General features: G+C 39.4%; 1 long non-coding RNA gene across 1 annotated transcript; it reads left to right on the forward strand.

The window, feature by feature from the left end:
* Positions 1-4351: 4351 nt before the first annotated feature.
* Positions 4352-6344, forward strand: LOC109201581 (uncharacterized). The gene is made up of 3 exons (XR_002061631.2): positions 4352-4593; positions 5681-5780; positions 5856-6344. It is a non-coding gene; the product is annotated as an uncharacterized LOC109201581 (long non-coding RNA).
* Positions 6345-9064: the final 2720 nt, after the last annotated feature.

Below are 9064 nucleotides of genomic sequence, written 5' to 3' on the forward strand. Positions count from 1 at the left end.
TTTTTTTTCACTTTTAAGATAAAATGTCATTTCATTCACTGTAACCTGTTACTCGCATAGTGTGCAGTCATAAAGAATATTTTACTGTTAAAAGAAATATTAGAAAAACACATCCATTAAATACAGCTTCTGAACAGTTTTCATGGCAAACAAGTTTTTTTGTTTTCATTTTCTTTTATTCCCACTGATGCTTCAGCTGAGAATATCTCATAGACAACACAAGCAGCTTCACTATGACTCAAACTCCAGACTCACAGTAAACAAACATCACACAGTGTTTTCATTTGACTATATATATATATATATATATATTTTTTAATTCATTAAAATTAATGACACAGACATCTAGAAAACTTAAAAATCAACTGAGCTGAAAAAACATCTGTAAACCTGTGTGGTTATTACAGCCTGTTCTCTGTATGTTTGACTTTATAAATGGATTTAATGTGACTATCATGAATGTTAACAGAGGGAGGATTTTGCTGAAGCACACTGATCACTACAGTCACAGCTTGTTGTCTTTAACAGTCCCAATATTTTTCTTACCATGTTTTAGAATTTCTCTAAAAAATCCTAATTACTGACAGTCTGATGTAATTAGTAGTTTAGTTTGGAGTTTTGTTTGTCTGCGTCATTGTTTCACAGAACAGCGTCTTCAAGTTGTACTGAAGGCGCTGTTCCAAATTGGCGAGCATGTATCACTGTGGAGATGGTTTCAGTGTCACGGCTGCCTTGGCAGACGTGTGGAGTGGAGAGAAATAGGACCCCAAATGCAGACATTGACAACGAATATAACTGTGAACGCGCTTTTATTGGCTGCGGGGACAGAAAACAAACAAAAGTAGAACGTGAATAAAACCTAAACTAAATAAAACTTAACTGGGCGCACCTACAAATATAATACAAAGGAACAAAAACCTGAACCTAGAAACCTGGAACTGAAACATAAAAACCTGAGACAGGGAACACAAAACACAATGAACATGGGAAATGTCATGGGTGATACACAGACAAACCAGCAAACAAACAGGGGAAGACACAGGGCTTAAATACACTGAGGGATAACGAGGGAATGAGACACAGGAGGAGAGCACAGCTGGGAGTAATCAAACATGAGACCAAGGGGAAGTAAATGGAAAACATTAACAAAGACAACAAACACATGACTGACAGAGGGAACATGGATCACCGGAAGAGCACAGAAACCAAGAGACTATAAATTCTAAATAATAATGAAAGCAAAGACGATTAATAATTCAAAACACAAAACACTGGGTCACCAACCCAGGACCGTGACGTTAAGATTGTTTCGAGGCCTCAACACGATTCCAGCACAAATGCTTCAGTGTTTCACGAAACCTCACTTTGCCCATCACTATTGTTTACTGCCAAGTAAAATAATTAAACATATGCCACAAAAACATACAAGCAATCAATGGGAGGCTTCAGAGGACATAATCCACAGGTGATCTGATCCACAGTGACGTGTGCGTGACTCCTACCTGTAACAGCTAGTGAAGTCAGGTGCTGCACAAATTATGCTTGTGCCAAGTGTAAAGTTTGCTGGAGGGATGATTATGGTGTGGGGTTGTTTTTCAGCCGTTTGCAGGATACCAAAACATTTTGGACAATTTCATGTTCACAACTTTGTGGGGACAATGTTGGGATGCCCCCTTCCTGTTCCAACATGACTGCACACCAGTGCACAAAGTAAGGTCCATAATGACATGGATGAATGAGTTTGGTGTGGAAAAACTTGACTGGCCTGCACAGAGTCCTGACCTCAACCCCATAGAGCACCTTTGGGATGAGCAGAGAGCCGAGACTGTGAGCCAGGGCTTCTCATCCAACATTAAAATTCCCATAAACACTCATAAATCTTTTGGAAAGTCTTCCATTAAGAGTTGAACCTGTTATAGCCACAAAGGGTGGGCAAACATTATATTAAACCCTATGGATTAAGAATGGAGTGTTACTCAAGTTCATATGTGTATGAAGCCAACTGGGTGAATAATTTAAGTAATATAATGATACTCTGTGAGTATTGAGGTGTTATTGTATTGTATTTTTCTCGTGAGCGCTTACTTTATCATTCAGATTGAAAGAACCCCGAAGATAATCTGTGATCTGGGCTGGTTAATTCAGCCAGGCTACATTATGATGATACTTAATGCAATCTTTTCACCAGCAGATGGGGATAAATCACCATCAATCAATCCTCTATTCTTATTTTTCTTATAATGTAAATAGTGTATCTACCTTATCTGAAGGATAACAAGAACACAAGGTTAGAACAATGTTTGTTTGTTTGTTTGTTTTACCTGTTTGACCAGTTTAAAACCACACAGAAGCTTCAGTGTTGATCAGTAGCAGTCTTATCTGTCAGCTGCAGGGGCTGACGGGATGTTTGAGGATCTGTTAGAAACCACGTGGTACTTGTGTGATTTTATAAGTCATCCTTGTTTGGCCTCAGCTGCATTGGAGCTCTACTTCTCTCCTGGTTCACCAAAGAAACTATCACTGCACACAATGCTTTTCCTCCAAGCTGCTGCTCTGTGCTGTCTGTGTTCAGGTGAGTGATTTTATTCAAACAACAGTCCACCATCTGTAACAAACACTGCCATACTAACCTGTCTGTGTCTCCACAGTGATGGTTACTATGGCTGAAGAGCTGATACAGAGTGATTTAACTCTGACCAGGAGAGCTGGTGAAAGTGTCTCCTTCAGCTGTGGGGGAACTGACCAGTGCAGCAGTCCCATTGTAGACTGGTACCAGAAGAAAGATACAAGAGATTCATTCAGAATGCTTCTTTCTATCAGCACGAAAAATGGTGCAATTACTAAAGGCTACAACCACCCCGAGGAAGAAGACTTCTCAGCTGTAAAGAAACAGGACGGCTGGGAGTTGGAGATAAAGAAAGTTAAAGACGTTCATTCAGCCACCTACTACTGCTGTTGCTCTAAAAGTTCTCACAGTGACAAATGATCCCTGCAGGCTGAACAAAAACCATCAGAGCAAAAGCAAGAAACCACAACCCACATTCACATATTTCACCTCCATCTCAGTCTGAGACACAAGAACAGAGTTACAGAAATTTCAGCATTTAAATCACACAAATCGAAGTATTTATATCAGCAAACAGTGAAATGACTATTTGTAATGAAGGCTGAGAGCTCAGTGGGAAGTTTTCTAGTCTAGTATGTTTGCACTAAATAAAAGTGGTTTACATTCTAATTGCTTATTATCTTAACAGAAAGGAAGAAAAAGAAACAAAGTGTTGATGTTTTTAATGATAAGATTTCAAAGTTACACATTTCAGAACTCCTGAAATCACCTCAAATTAAATCAATCACCTCTAATAATCCACAGAGAGATCAGCAGAAGAGAGATCACTAATGCAGGAAAGATTATCCATATGTGTGAAGAACACAAAAAGCGGGGCTGAAACATGTTATTGTGTTGTTATAGTGTGAAGAAATGTTTTCTATGACACCGTTTTTCAGACTTTCACACTGATGATTATTCTTCTTCACACCTCAGATTCAGTGGAAAAATTTCAAGACTGCATCACTTGTTAATCAGCAGCTGTATGATCTTCAGCTGCAGGGTGGTTTGAGGACCCGTTTGAAATCACGTGAGCCTCGTCACATGATTTCAAACAGTATCTTATTAATACTTGTTTGGCCTCTGCTCTGTCACAGTGCCAGTGTGAGGGTGTCATGAATATTGATGTTTCACAGCTGGTCCACCAGGGGGCACTCTGCAACCTCCCTGTTTGCTCTAAGTTCGATGGAACAACCAGAACAAACGGTTTATGCAAGTAAAGTTGGGCAGAGCACAAACGTGTAATCCACAATCTGTTGTGACAATTAAGAAGGATTAAGGATAGATAAATATCTAAATATGAAAAAAGATCCAGGAAATATTTTTATGTTTTATGTGAAAAACATAACTGGTTTTCAAATACTGGCGTCAGTTACATACTTCAGTGTAAATGTTAAAACCTTTTATCAGTGTCTTAAAAAGTAATTATACACTATGAAGAATATTGATCTCCAAACACTGAAGTCTGCAGTTTTGTTATTCCACTCAGCTGGATCATCAAACACAAGAATCAGAAGTATGAGCAATGGAAACTGAACTAATGAATTGAAAGGGAAAATCCATCCATCTTCCACTTATGTGATTTAGGAAAAAGGAAATATTTCAAAGCTAAAATCTAAGATCAGGATCTTTGTGGAATTCTAATTCATTGCATCTCTAAAATAGCAGAATAAGTCACAAGGTTGTATCTCTTCTCAGAAACTATAAAATAAAGACGATAGGTTAGAACAGCAAATAAATGCCTCTACAGGAAAACATTTAAATGTTCCTTTAAACTATAAGATGGTTTCAGCTGTCAGTCAGCACCACCCTTACACGTGGAGGTTGTAAGGCTGTTAGAAACCACGTGGTACTTGTAAGATCTCATAACTTGCCATTGTTCTGCATCAGCCTAACAGAGCACCACTTCTCTCCAGGTTCAGGAGAGAAACCATCACTGCACACGATGCTTTTCCTCCCAGCTGCTGCTCTGTGCTGTCTGTGTTCAGGTGAGTGATTTTATTCAAACAACAGTCCACCATCTGTAACAAACACTGCCATACTAACCTGTCTGTGTCTCTACCACAGTGATTACTGTGGCTGAAGAGCTGATACAGAGTGATTTAACTCTGACCAGGAGAGCTGGAGAAAGTGTCTCCTTCAGCTGTGGGGGAACTGACCAGTGCAGCAGTAACACTGTGTACTGGTACCAGAAGAAAGACACAAGAGATTCATTCAGAATGCTTCTTTCTATTGATATAAGCAGCGGTGCAATAAATCGAGGCTATAACCACCCTCAGCAGAACGATTTCTCAGCAGTGAATAATCAGGGCAGCTGGGCTTTGGAGCTAAAAACAGTTAAAGACGTTCATTCAGCCATCTACTACTGCTCTTGTTACAAAAGTACTCACAGTGTGAAATCATCCCTGCAGGCTGAACAAAAACCATCAGAGGAAAAGCAAGAAACCACAGCTCCATCTCAGTCTGAGAGACAAGAGTTAGAGAAAATTTCAGTACTTTAAATCATAAATCGAAATGTTCATAGCGTCAAAGGGTAAAATTAATACTTGTAATTAAAGTTGACAGCTAACTGGGAGTACTGGGAGTACACAATAAAGGTGGAAAAGAAAGAAAAAATGTCACAGACCAGTTGTATGGGAGGTTTTTCCTCCTGAACGTTAAAAGTTGATATGTATCATATCATGGAGTTGTATGTTGATGATACTATTGTTTCCACACATGGTCGAAAATATTTCAGACTACATCAAGTCCATTTATGTTCCTCAGTCTGTGTCTGTGGGAACAAATATTTTTAGTTTTGAAGTCATCATAGTTTTAAGACATTTTGTTGACTGACTTCATAGAAAGTCAAGAAAAGATACGACTGAAATAATAAATAAATTCCACTCTATATTTGAAGGTTAATGTTTTGCAAACCTCAGTCTCAGTGGAAAACTGCAACACACGCCTCAGCTGTCACTCAGCAGCAGCACTGACAGCTGCAGCAGTTAATGGGAGGTTTTAGGAGTTGTTAGAAACACGTGGTCCTCGTCTGATCATATAAACTGTCCTTGTTTGGCCTCGTTTCTATCAAAGCATCACTTCTCCTGAGATTCACCAGAGGAAACGTCACTGAACACAACGGTTCACACAATGCTTTTCCTCCCAGCTGCTGCTCTGTGTTGTCTGTGTTTAGGTGAGTTTAAGCCCACCAAAAACTACATGTTAGAAACACCATCAAACTGACATTTTTCTCTCTGTGTCTTTGCAGCGCTGGTTACCATGGCTGCAGAGCTGATGCAGAAAGATTTAACTTTGACTGCGACACCTGGCAAAAAAGTCTCCTTCAGCTGTGGAACTGCCCAGTGCAGTGGCAGCTATGTGCACTGGTACCAGAAGAAAGACGATGATAAGTTCAGAGTGATTCTTCATATTAACGTACGCACTGGTGAAGTCGACAGTGACTACAACCATGCTCAGAAAAAAGATTTCTCAGCTGTGAAAAACGAGAACAGCTGTGAGTTGGAGATAAATGCAGTTAGCCTCGTTCATTCAGCCATCTACTACTGCTGCTGTGCTCAAAGCTCTCACAGTGACAAAAGATCCCTGCAGACTGAACAAAAACCATCAAAGGAACAGCAGCAGACCACAGACCAGGTTCACACACACACTGACACAGGCATCACCTTTAAAACCATAACAACTAGTTTGTATTCTATTTATATAAGAAGTAAAAATAATCAAGACCAAAATAAATTCAGAGGAGAAGTGTCTATATTTTGTTGGGAAGCAATATTCCTCTACGAGAACAGCAACTGAGGGAAAATCAAAACACCACAACACAGTGATCACAGCTTCAGAAACCAGAAAGCACATGGTTTTGAAAAAAAACAAAGAAGTGAAAAACTACTTTGATTGTCCAACTCTTATTTCTGTAACCTTGCACATCTGCACAGAGCATACAGGTTGGTTTCTTTTCCTTTACAGTCATTGCTGTCATGTGCTGGTTCCTCCATGAGGACTCATCATAATAATCATGCTTATATTTGCAGGCAGTTAAACTACAAAACATGCAGCAAGTTTCTATTTTGTCTGTGGAGTTTTTGTTTTGTTTTGTTTTTTTGTGTCTCTGCCGTGTTTATAATCTTGAACAAACGGTAGAAACCGTTTAGCTGGACAGATATTTGTTCTTAGAAGCCAGAGGACGACCGAAGTGCATACTGATATTGTAACACTTGTTGGCTGTTGCCAGGTCCCAAAACACACTCAGATGGGTCGGCTGGTGCAGTTAAAGTGACTTATTTGCACAGTTTTATCTTTGCAGACCGTTCATTGATTCCAGCTGCTTAGTACAGCGTCAGCTCTTGTGCCTCTCCTCCTCAGATCCCAGTGCGTTACTGAAATAAAGGAGGCAGGATTAGACAATCGCTGTCAGCTGTATCCACCAGGCTCTCCTGACACTGCCCCTGAACTCTTGTGCAGCTGAGCCACAGACTACATCCTGCCACAGCAAATAAATCCTGTTACAGTGCTACTCCATCAAAACATTGTTTAAGTTTAATTCTGGAAAACTGCCAACCTGCTGTTTGGACAAGAAGAAACTTGTGAAACAAAGGTCAGCTCAGGTAGCTCATCATCTGGAGGCAGAAGTTATGCAGAATATTCAGCTTCATGCAGTTTTTACAACATTAATTCATCTCGACTAAAGCAGAAAGAGGAGGTTGATGTGTGAACATCAAAGAACCAAATCATGGAGCTGAAATAGACTAATCAGACCTTACAATATGACCACGACAGGTGACAAGATTATCTCTTTTTCACAGCACCTGTTAGTGGGTAGGATGTATTAAGGAGCAAGTAAACATTTTCTCCTCAAAGTTGGTGTGTTAGAAACAGAAAAACTGGCAAGTGTAAGGATTTGAGCAGGTTTGACAAAATATTGATGGCTAGACGACTCGGTCTAGACAACCCGGCTTCTGCAAAAATGCAGCGTTTGTGGGGTGTTGCTGCGGTGGTCACTATGCATTAAAAGTGGACCAAGGAAGAAACAGTGACCAGTAACTGAGCATCTGTGGGATCTACAGGACAAACACGTGTGATCCATGGAGGTCCTTCCTCACAACTTACAGGACTTCAAGGATCTGTTGCTAACATCTCAGTGCCAGATATCACAGCACATCTTCAGGGGTCGAGTGGAATCCATGCCTCAGGACTGTTTTGGCAGCAAAAGAGGGACCAACACAAAATCAGGCAGAGTCATAATGTTACGTCTGATCGGTGTATGACACTGCTTTACTTCAGCTGCCACATTCAACATCAGACAAGTTTTTCGTACTGGTCTGTGTCACTGTGTGAGGGGACATGATCTTTGGCTCTGGAGTTAAACTGTACGTAACAGGTAAGAACAAATGAATTCATTTTCCTTACAGCGTTCAAAATGACAATTTGTTCAAAGCCAGTTTCTGTTATGTCCGACTTTAAATATGTTTTTATTAAGGAGGGAAGTCATAGCTTATAAATAAAATATTATTCATAAACCTTAAAACACATTTAAGGAAAGTTTAAAAACTACTGACTTAGTATAATCTCAAATATTATAGTAGATGTATTTTTGTAGTTTATGACTTGACATCATACGTAAAATAAGATGATATGCGAAATGTAATTCAGTATTTAATTACATGTAGTGCATTACAGAGCATCTATTGTTTGTCTCCAAGGCTTTAAGTTATGTTAAGTTATATCTTTTCATGGGACAACATTGAAGATATGACACTTTGATACAATATGAAGCAGTCAGTATACAGCTTGTATAACACTTTAAATTTGATGTCTTCTCAAAATAACACAACATAGAGCCATTTTTGCCCAAACCACTGGCAACAAAGGTTGCCTAAGTTAAAATGTCCAAACTTTGCCCAAAGTTTCAAAATTTTGTCTGGCCACCATTATTTTCCAACACTGTCTTAATCGATATCATTCCTTCACTGTAAGAATCAGCAGGCTTTGGTGAACAATCATGGCCAGTGAGCTAAACCATATGCATACATATCTGTGTGCTGTCAAATGTATTAAGTGTATAGTTTAAAGTTATGAGGTTTAGAAATCTCTTATATATGTGATAGCAGTGGCGGTCCTAGCCTGTTTGATGCCCTGGGCGAACACTGCCTCTGCCCCCCCCACACACACACACACATAAAACATATTAAGGATTGTACATTAACATTAAACTGTTGTCAGAACCACACTGAATTTCACCACAGAAACATACACACACACACACACACACGAAGAGAGAGAGAGTATGCATTTTATGCAAACGGCAACCAAACAGCCATCATAATTTGTCATACAATGAGAACAGGACAAATCAACAACTGACAAGGACTAATTAATATTAAAATCTGTAACATAATGTATTGTTTGGAGTTTAGTCTGTTATTGTTAGTATTTTTACCATTTCTTCTTGGAGGAACTGTA

The sequence above is a fragment of the Oreochromis niloticus genome, linkage group LG23 (assembly GCF_001858045.2).
Source record: "Oreochromis niloticus isolate F11D_XX linkage group LG23, O_niloticus_UMD_NMBU, whole genome shotgun sequence".
Classification (NCBI taxonomy): Eukaryota; Metazoa; Chordata; class Actinopteri; order Cichliformes; family Cichlidae; genus Oreochromis; species Oreochromis niloticus.